The sequence below is a fragment of the Ornithodoros turicata genome, unplaced genomic scaffold (genome assembly GCF_037126465.1).
Source record: "Ornithodoros turicata isolate Travis unplaced genomic scaffold, ASM3712646v1 Chromosome215, whole genome shotgun sequence".
Taxonomy (NCBI): domain Eukaryota; kingdom Metazoa; phylum Arthropoda; class Arachnida; order Ixodida; family Argasidae; genus Ornithodoros; species Ornithodoros turicata.
This window is the reverse complement of record NW_026999339.1, coordinates 1-8,830: the sequence shown is the minus strand read 5'-3', so window position 1 is coordinate 8,830 and position 8,830 is coordinate 1. Positions and strand designations below refer to the sequence as shown.

Genomic DNA, 8,830 nt, shown 5'->3' with positions numbered 1-8,830 from the left:
CGGGTCTTAGGTGGCCCACCAGAAACACATTAAGCCTTATTCGATGATCTAATGGGATTCTAAAAGATTTTTTGATAGGGGATTCCATCTCAACTCAGGCAGGGTGGTCCAGACACCATCACCGATTTCCCTTGAAAAAATATATGTTGTACCGCAACACGCATACACACAGGAGCAAAAAATATTTTGGCACTATGTCTTGTGGTCCAGCCGAAAAAAATTCCCAAAGAAATTGACTCGGCGACGGAGCTTTCTGGCGGAACGACTTTGACATTTTATTCCTCGCCATCGGACGGTCCCAAACTACACATTTTTTTGTACAATTTGTCAGGTACAACGACTTTCAGCATGTGTAAACAGCGCCGGTCAATTCTATTTTGATCTTTAATTAAAAATCGCCAAAGTTGCAACAAAATTCACATTTTGCTCATGTTTGTCCTTACGCTGTATTCCTGGTATACGCCATCGAGATATATAAGGTACTGCTGGTGTAGGTCGAAGCGTGCTCTTTAAATTGATGTCAAATTTAAATGTCTGTACCTTGCCCACTTTCGTCAAGGCGGTGTAGAGTATAGCTATATTTTCAAAAATTGTTTTTTTTTTACTCTCGTTTCTCAAAAACCCCACCTCCGATTTCCTTCATATTTTGTAGTTGTATAGCCCAGGCTATGACCTACATGTGTTCGCAAAACGGAAGGTTCCCTCTCAGCACAACTCGGGATAGCCCGCAACAAACGTGGAGTGCGGAGCACACGATGGTACACCGCGACAGGGAGAACTACACGCTTAGAAATGACGCTTAGAAATTCACCGCATAGCACGCTCCTAGCCAACCGTAATCTCAAATGATATCGTTATCTTCCCTGATTTGTTGAAAACGGTAGGCGTACGCCTTATTTCCCTGCTGGAAATAGTCCAATTCCGAATAGCAAAGAAATCTCATACGGTTTAAGTGGATATCACATTCACAATTCTCATTGAAAGGAGCCAAAATTTCCCATTCCGAATCGACAATTTTTGACAAATACCATATTGAAAACTACTGGAATTTAGTGGGTTTCAAAGAGAAATCACTCTAAATGTCAATGGGGATGAAGTGGAACCACGCCTAATCACACCCATTTGAGACCAGTCTAGTTTACCATTGGCCAATGTGCTATAGCCCAGATTTTCCCACTAAAGTCACATGTAAATTCTCATTGACGATTCACCTTTTGAATGTCTAATAACATTCGATTCTGCTGCATCGAGTGAGAGGAACGCATGTTTTTGCTGTAGAAAGGAGTTACACTAGATACCGTTTCTGCGTGCACATTTATTTCTTCATACATCACAATACAGTAGATATTAAAATATTACAAGTGGGACATATAAAGGTGAAAGTTATTTCAAATGTTTTGTAAGTGTGAATATTCACCAATCAGTTGAAAATCGCTAGCAAGACAGTGAACAACAAGAGTAAAAACTCGATTCAGCGCTTACATGTTTTGAAAGCATACTGTCCATCACCAACACACACAAAAAATCCACAATCAGTAACTTCATAGTGATGTGTCCCCAACGTCCGTACAGTGTCGACGAACAAAACAGAAGGTCTTGAAGCACTCAACCATCATGGTCCAGCTTGCGTTTCATGCGTGAAAACTAACCCCATCCAACTTCGGTAAGATTGCGTTCCGGCCACCTGCTGACAAATGCCTGTGCCAGCTGCGTCGCACCAGCCTAACCTTCAAGAAACACAATTTTTAAAAGATACAAGAACAGCAGCATGTCAGTGTGAGTGGGTATCAAATATATTACATACCGTTGCTCACAGCGCGGGAGGTAACACTGACTGCACATTTCGCTCTCCTCCCATCAGCGGTCCGCTGTGTTACATTGTGTTATGTTCTTACAATTGTGTTTTCTTACAATTGTGTTACAATTAAAAATTGTGTGTGGTTACGAACAGGGATAAAAACATGTGAGACTGTGTAGAAAGAACAGGTATGTTTCTAACATCCGATTACATACCTTACAAAGGGGAAAAAATCCTCAAAATGACGAAGGAAATACGACAACTGCTTGTGAGCCACGGCAGGACAAGGCGCGCACCCGAACACCTCAGCATTCCGTAACAGACTGACTAATCCGTTGAAGATTTGAGGAAACGCTTGGACTTCCGTGCGCTGGAATGTTATACCAATGCAGAAACAATAGCTTAAAGTAATAGGTGCGTATGAACTTACCACGGCACACGTGCTTTTGAGTATATGTTCACGAACATTTGAAATAACGTAGCGAACTATTTTCAACGCGGACGAACGTGTTACAACGCGCAGGCTTCGGACTCTGCGAGCGGCGACATCGGCGAACGGCCTGCTCAGTTGATTTGTTTGGAATAAATTTTCTTTTGCTTCATTAATTAATTTATACTATGTCAGATTGTCGTTCAATTTTCGCTTGCAATATGTGTCGATACGGTTCGTATTCTAGAGTTTCATTTGTTTGAATCGGACGTGTTCCTCGAATTAGTTCATGTTCTACACGGACGTACGGCGTGCTTCCTAATTATATCATTACTTAATTTGAGAAGTGATGATGTACCATTGGTCACCATTACGCTCGTTCCTTCAGCAACTGGCTTCTCAATTATTGTATTGGCGGCCATGCAACATGTTGGATCCCACTAAATGAATTGGAAAGCAGTTCCTCATTGGTACACATTAGACCAGTTCCTCATTCCTGGTATTGGTGCAGACTGTAATGCACAACATGTTAGATCTCATTAAATCAATTGGAAGTCACTCAATCAATTGGAGTTTCTCACTGACGACCATTAAAGCTCAGCTACGCCGATTTTCGAGTGTTACAGAATGGAATGGTACTCACACGATGTGTTCATAAGGGAACACTGATTATGTATGCAAAATAGTTATCCCAAACTCCTCGCGGTTTTCCGAAAAAGTGAATTTTTAGTTTCACTGACATCCCGTCTTGTGGCCCGCAAACCCTGTGTCGACGACACATTCGTGGTCTGCCCGCGCTCCGGCTTGGCATGACTTTTGGCTTGGTTTGTTTCTTCCGCCAAGCCGGCCAGTTTCTTCTGCCGAGCCGTCTGCTGCGCAGATTCACATTGTGGAAGTGATAAACAGTTCGCTATTAGAGAGCCAGTATATTTCTGAACTTCACTAAACCCACGAGGAACGTGAGTTTTGCTTCCTTCGACTGCAAAGCATTTGCTAGGCCAGTACAGTCTTCCTGGTGTGATTCGTGTTCTGTGCTGCGTGCCGAGAATGCGTGAGCGTTTTGCTCCCGTCTGCAAGAACACTTCAGCATGCAGTCCCAATGTTTCAAACCACAATTTTCCGAAAGGCGAAAGAGAAATCTATTGACTGCAACAATCGGTTACAACTCCGACTGGGTGCCACCTTCGAAATCAGCGATTTGATCTGTTCATCTGGCTCATACGAATGTTACGGAAGCAATATGCGCAACTTGTTTCACAAGAAGCCGAAGACGTCTCGGCCGGGATACTGTGCCAACCTTATCTGCAGCAGGAGATTGCAGGGGCAGGACTAGGCAGCAGATAAAGGTAAGACGCGTAATGTTAGACAAGTCAGTCATGCGGTGCAAATTGCATCACGTAGAAGAGAAAAATACGCTATCTGTCAGTTACTGCTTCATCCTTTAGAGATTACGCCCCAGCGGGTGTATTCTCAGTACAGATTTGGAATTGCCTTATTTCTTAAATGATTTCGCAGGCATTCTGGCACCACCGAAAAGCTTGCACTCCACGTCTCAACTATCACCGTCTGGGTTTCAAGCTGAAGGCTGTCACCAGTGCCAACCAGTCGCCCCTTCAAAGTTCATCTGTTTTTGTTGACGGAACAGTAACACCTGGTACTGAGACATTTCATTTTCTGATTAATCAAGTGCATTCCATCACTTGTGCTCGACTTCTCGTGTTCGTATACTCTTGCTGTTGCTCGCTAGCTTAGAGCAACCATGCCTGAGGTGCCAGCGCTTTCAGAGTACATTTAATCAGTATCATTCTATCATATGCACGGCAGCACATCTTATGTATTTTGTGTAAGGTATAAATTCAATGTTGGCTCAGCTGTTGTATTTTGGTCACAAATAAGGTGTTCTTCCAGAGCGCTCAAGGGCAGTTCAAGCAGTTTCATCTGTGCAACACCACATACTTTTTCTCAGTTTTGACTAAGGTAAATCGAAATCTTCCAGTTGATGTGTTTCGGTCATAAATTATGTTTTTCGAGTCATTCAAACAGCATCATGTGTGCAACAGTACATACTTTTTCTCAGGTGAAGTAAGGTAAATCTGTCCGCCGTGGTGTTCTGGCAGTGCAGCAGAAGCTTTTGTTGCATTCAAGTGGTATCATGTATACAAACCCTTGTTTTATGACTTTCTGTAGCTGCTGTACAAATATTGTGAGTACAGAGACATTCCTGCAGAACATATCGGAGCATCTTGTGTGCTATTGTTTGTATCATCTGCAGCAGTATATTGATAATGTGAATTATTCAACGACTTCAGCTAACATTTACATTCTTACTTTCAGGTAAACCTGTCACGCAGATGCCCTACCCCTTGGTATGCATAGTTCAAGATTGTACCGAAACAATCCACCTGGAGCATTATTCTTCAGTTGGCAGTGGAATTACTATCACAACACACCACATACTGCATGTCTATGGTGCGTGTACAATGCATCAAACCTATTCTCAGGTACAGGCCAGCTGGTACGCAATTACAACATGAAACAACTGACACAGAGACCGTAAAGTCATGCCTTTTCCTCCGCGCCTCAGGTTTCATGTTATTATCCTCACATGCAGCTCAATTCGCCTGTGCTGTGCAGCATGAGCAAAAGCATATATTGTTTGTGGTCACATGACACGGAACATAAATACAGTGAAACCTTCCTATGTTAGACACCCGCGGTGCAGCCGAAGCGTCTCCTACTTATAGAGGTGTCCAAGTTACAGAATATGACGGCAGCAAAAAATGGAAGAGATCACAGCTGTGAGAAATGTCCCCCTTCTTCAATTTAAGGTCCTTAGTGGTACCTGGTGGTGGTGCCTGGTTGTGGTACCTCTACCCACCCTTCACTGATAATTATTACTGATTTTAGTATATTCAATTCCGTTCAGATTCTACTCAATGGCATTACCTTTGGAGCTTTTCAAGCAGCAAGGACTTGTCTCTGAAGCGTCAGCCCACTTCTCATAGCTTTGGTGCAGTGCTCGTTCAAAGGTTCTAGACAACCTGAACACAAGTGCTCACATAAAGAATTACAATGTAGACTGACAGCACTTGTTTTTGGACTCTAAAAACTAAAGCAACAAAATGCTGAGACCAGTGTAGGGGAAAAAACGGGCAAAAGTCAAGGCCACTGGGTCATTTTGGGTCTTTTTGGTGCAAAGATGGGCCGATAGTTTCATGCCCGTTTCAGGCCCAAGCCCCCACTGGGAAACTAGTATCAGCGACCGTTGTAGGCCAGGCCGCTCCACGATTTTTGATGAAAGCGCCTTCCACGGAAACTTTGTCAATGGAAACGAACGTTGTGCATGTAAACGTAGACAATTTTATGGTGTCAGCGCTGGTTGACACTGGTGCTTGTGTTTCAGTGATGAGTGATGACCTCCGACGAAAACTGCGCAAGATCCTCACTCCCGTAGAGCCACATAGCCTTCGGTCGGTGAACCTCCAGTAGCTGGCCTGTCTTGGCGTATGTACGGCTAGGCTCATGTTGCAGAGCACTATTGTCCCGGTCCAATTTGTAGTCCTCGAACGTTGCTCTTACGACGCCATTTTAGGTATGGACTTTTTATCCGCAAACGGTGCCCTCATTGACTGCAGCGCTCAACAACTGCTCGTAGCCCCATTTCCGCACACGTCGTTTTGGGAAGAGAATGCCGCATGTGGAGCCCAATCCGGCAGACTGAAGCTCAAGCAGACCACAATACTTCCACCGCAGTCGACTGTGGGCGTCGTGACCACAACTGACACTCATCCCGACCTTGGCTACATTGACGCGGATATCATCACGGAGCCGGCGGGCGCACTACTTGTTCAGAAGGGTGTCACGTCACCATGCAGCGTTACCTCCCTTCACGGCCACGATGCCAAACTCTGGCTCGTTAACACGGGGTACAGCCCTGTACTCCTTCCTGACGGTATTGTCATAGCTTCGTTTGATTACACTGCCCGTCCTACTCCCCCTGCTCCAGTGCATCTCGACCGACACACCGAGGCAGCGACAACAGCCCTGGACCCTATCACTTCTAAGGTTGCACAGGAGCGCTTGGCTACGATGGTCGACAAAAATCTTGATCTCGGTCAGCGTGAGCATGTGCTCTCCGTTCTGAAAGACTACGCCCACCTTTTTTATTTCGACCGGAAACAGGGCCACACAGATCTTGTTCGACACCCCATCGACACTCAGGGTCAACGGCCTCTTCGACAGAAGCCGTATCGCGTGTCATCCGCCGAGCGAACAGTTATACAGCAGCATGTCCAAGAAATGTTGGATGATGGCGTCATCGAGCAATCTTCCAGCCCCTGGGCTGCACCAGTTGTTCTCGTCCGAAAAAAAGATGGTTCTTGGCGGTTCTGCGTTTTCGGAAGCTGAACAAAATCACCAAACGCGACACATACCCCATGCCACGCATTGATGATGCCCTTGACTGCCTTCAGTGAGCGCAATACTTCTCCTCCATTGACATGCGTTCTGGATATTGGCAAATCGAGGTGGACCCGAAGGACGCAGAAAAAACTGCCTTTGTCACTCCCGATGGATTATACCAATTTCGAGTCATGCCTTTCGGCCTATGCAACGCTCCGGCCACCTTTGAGCGGATGATAGACAACGTACTCGGAACTCTTAAGTGGACGTCGTGCTTATGTTACTTCGACGACATCGTCGTCTTCGGCTCGACCCTCGAACAACACAACGCTCGCCTACGCCAGGTCCTGAAGTGCATGACTGCTGCTGGCCTCACCCTCAACCACAAGAAATGTCGCTTCGCCTGCCAGGAGCTTACCGTCCTGGGACACCTCGTCTGTCCGGACGGCATTCGCCCGGACCCGAAAAAGACCGATGCCGTGACTAATTTTCCCCGCCCAACTACAATCAAGGCCGTGCGCAGTTTCCTCCGGCTATGCTCTTATTTCCGTCGCTTCGTGGAGCACTTCGCAACCAAGGCGCGGCCCTTACAAGACCTCTTAAAGAAAGGCGTCACCTTTCGTTGGGAGGACGAGCACGAAATTTCCTTCAACCGTCTCAAGGCTGCACTCACTTCGTCTCCGGTACTGAGGCACTTTGACCCCAACGCACCGGTCGAGATCCACACAGACGCCAGCGGAACTGGCCTTGGCGCCGTGCTGACACAACGCCCCGATGACGCTGAACACCCCATCGCCTTCGCGAGTCGTTGCATGTCCGCACCGGAACAGAATTATAGCGTCACCGAGCAAGAGTGCCTCGCCGTGGTGTGGGCAATAAACAAGTTTCGTCCCTACCTTTACGGCAAGCCCTTCAAGGTCGTGACAGACCACCATGCCCTCTGCTGGCTGGCCAACATAAAAGCGCCATCCGGGAAGCTCGCACGGTGGGCATTACTGCTCCAAGAGTACGACTTCGAAGTTATCCTAAAGCTGGTCGCAAGCACCTGGACGCTGACGCCTTGTCCCGCGCTGCTCTCCCCGACATCGCTAATATTGCGAACTCCGTTGACACGATTCCATTTGACCTCGCGGACCTCCCCGCTGAGCAACGTCGTGATCCATCGTTGCAAACCATCATCGAGATGTTACAGCCACACACCCCGCTTTCACGGCGTGACGCTCGACGCTCCCAAAACTTTGTCCTTCGCGATTCGGTCCTCTACAAGAAAAATTTTGACCCCTTCGGACGACCCTATTTGATCGTTATCCCTCGCCATCTTCGCCGCGCACTCCTTCAGACTCTGCATGATGATCCAACATCTGGACACCTCGGCTTCGCAAGGACGTACGACAGGGTCATCAAGCGCTTCTTCTGGCCTGGCATGCGGCGATTCATATCCGGATACGTTCGGCGATGCACCGATTGTCAGCGCCGTAAGCACCTGCCGTCCGCTCCCCAGGGTCTGCTTCAGCCCATTCCGCCCCCCGCGGCCCCCTTCCAACGCCTCGGTATCGACCTCCTTGGTCCCTTCCCGGTCTCTGCCGACGGAAACAGATGGGTTGTTGTCTGCGTAGACCACTACACCCGGTATGCTGAGACCAAGGCCCTCCCTACGGCCACAGCACCCGACGTTGCCTCTTTCCTGTTGGAACAAGTCATATTGAGACACGGCGCACCGAGGGAACTGCTGAGTGACCGAGGGTCAGCTTTCCTGTCAACGCTTGTCTCAGAACTTCTCCGTGCCTGTCGCGTACATCGTCTTACCACCACGGCATACCATCCACAGTGCAACGGCGCCACCGAGCGGCTCAACCGCACGCTCTCCGACATGCTTTCTATGTATGTGGACGCGTCCCATCGAAACTGGGACACTGCTCTGCCGTTCATCACCTATGCCTACAACACCTCCCGGCACGAGATCACCTCCTTCAGCCCCTTTTTCTTCCTGTTTGCCCGTTCCAGTGACACGACTTTGGACACCCTTTTTCCCTACGTTGACGCCGGTCACAGAACAGACTTCGTGACCGAACTAATGAGCCGTGCGGAAGAAAGCCGCCAACTCGCCCGCACCTACACTCTGGTCTCCCAATCGAACCAAAAGGACCGTTACGACTCCACGCACTCGGACCCCTTGTACCAGTTGGGCGACCTCGTCTGGG

The 8,830-nt window shown here is 47.8% G+C and overlaps 1 long non-coding RNA gene across 3 annotated transcripts; it reads left to right on the top strand.

The window, feature by feature from the left end:
* Positions 1 to 3,515: 3,515 nt before the first annotated feature.
* LOC135373171 (uncharacterized) lies at positions 3,516 to 4,793 on the top strand. 3 transcript variants are annotated; one of them, XR_010416310.1, is made up of 4 exons: positions 3,516 to 3,574; positions 3,744 to 3,882; positions 4,137 to 4,205; positions 4,563 to 4,793. It is a non-coding gene; the product is annotated as an uncharacterized LOC135373171 (long non-coding RNA). The 3 variants fall into 3 exon arrangements; XR_010416311.1 differs by lacking the exon at positions 4,563 to 4,793 and adding an exon at positions 4,306 to 4,346; XR_010416309.1 differs by lacking the exon at positions 4,563 to 4,793 and having other exon boundaries at positions 4,137 to 4,221.
* Positions 4,794 to 8,830: the final 4,037 nt, after the last annotated feature.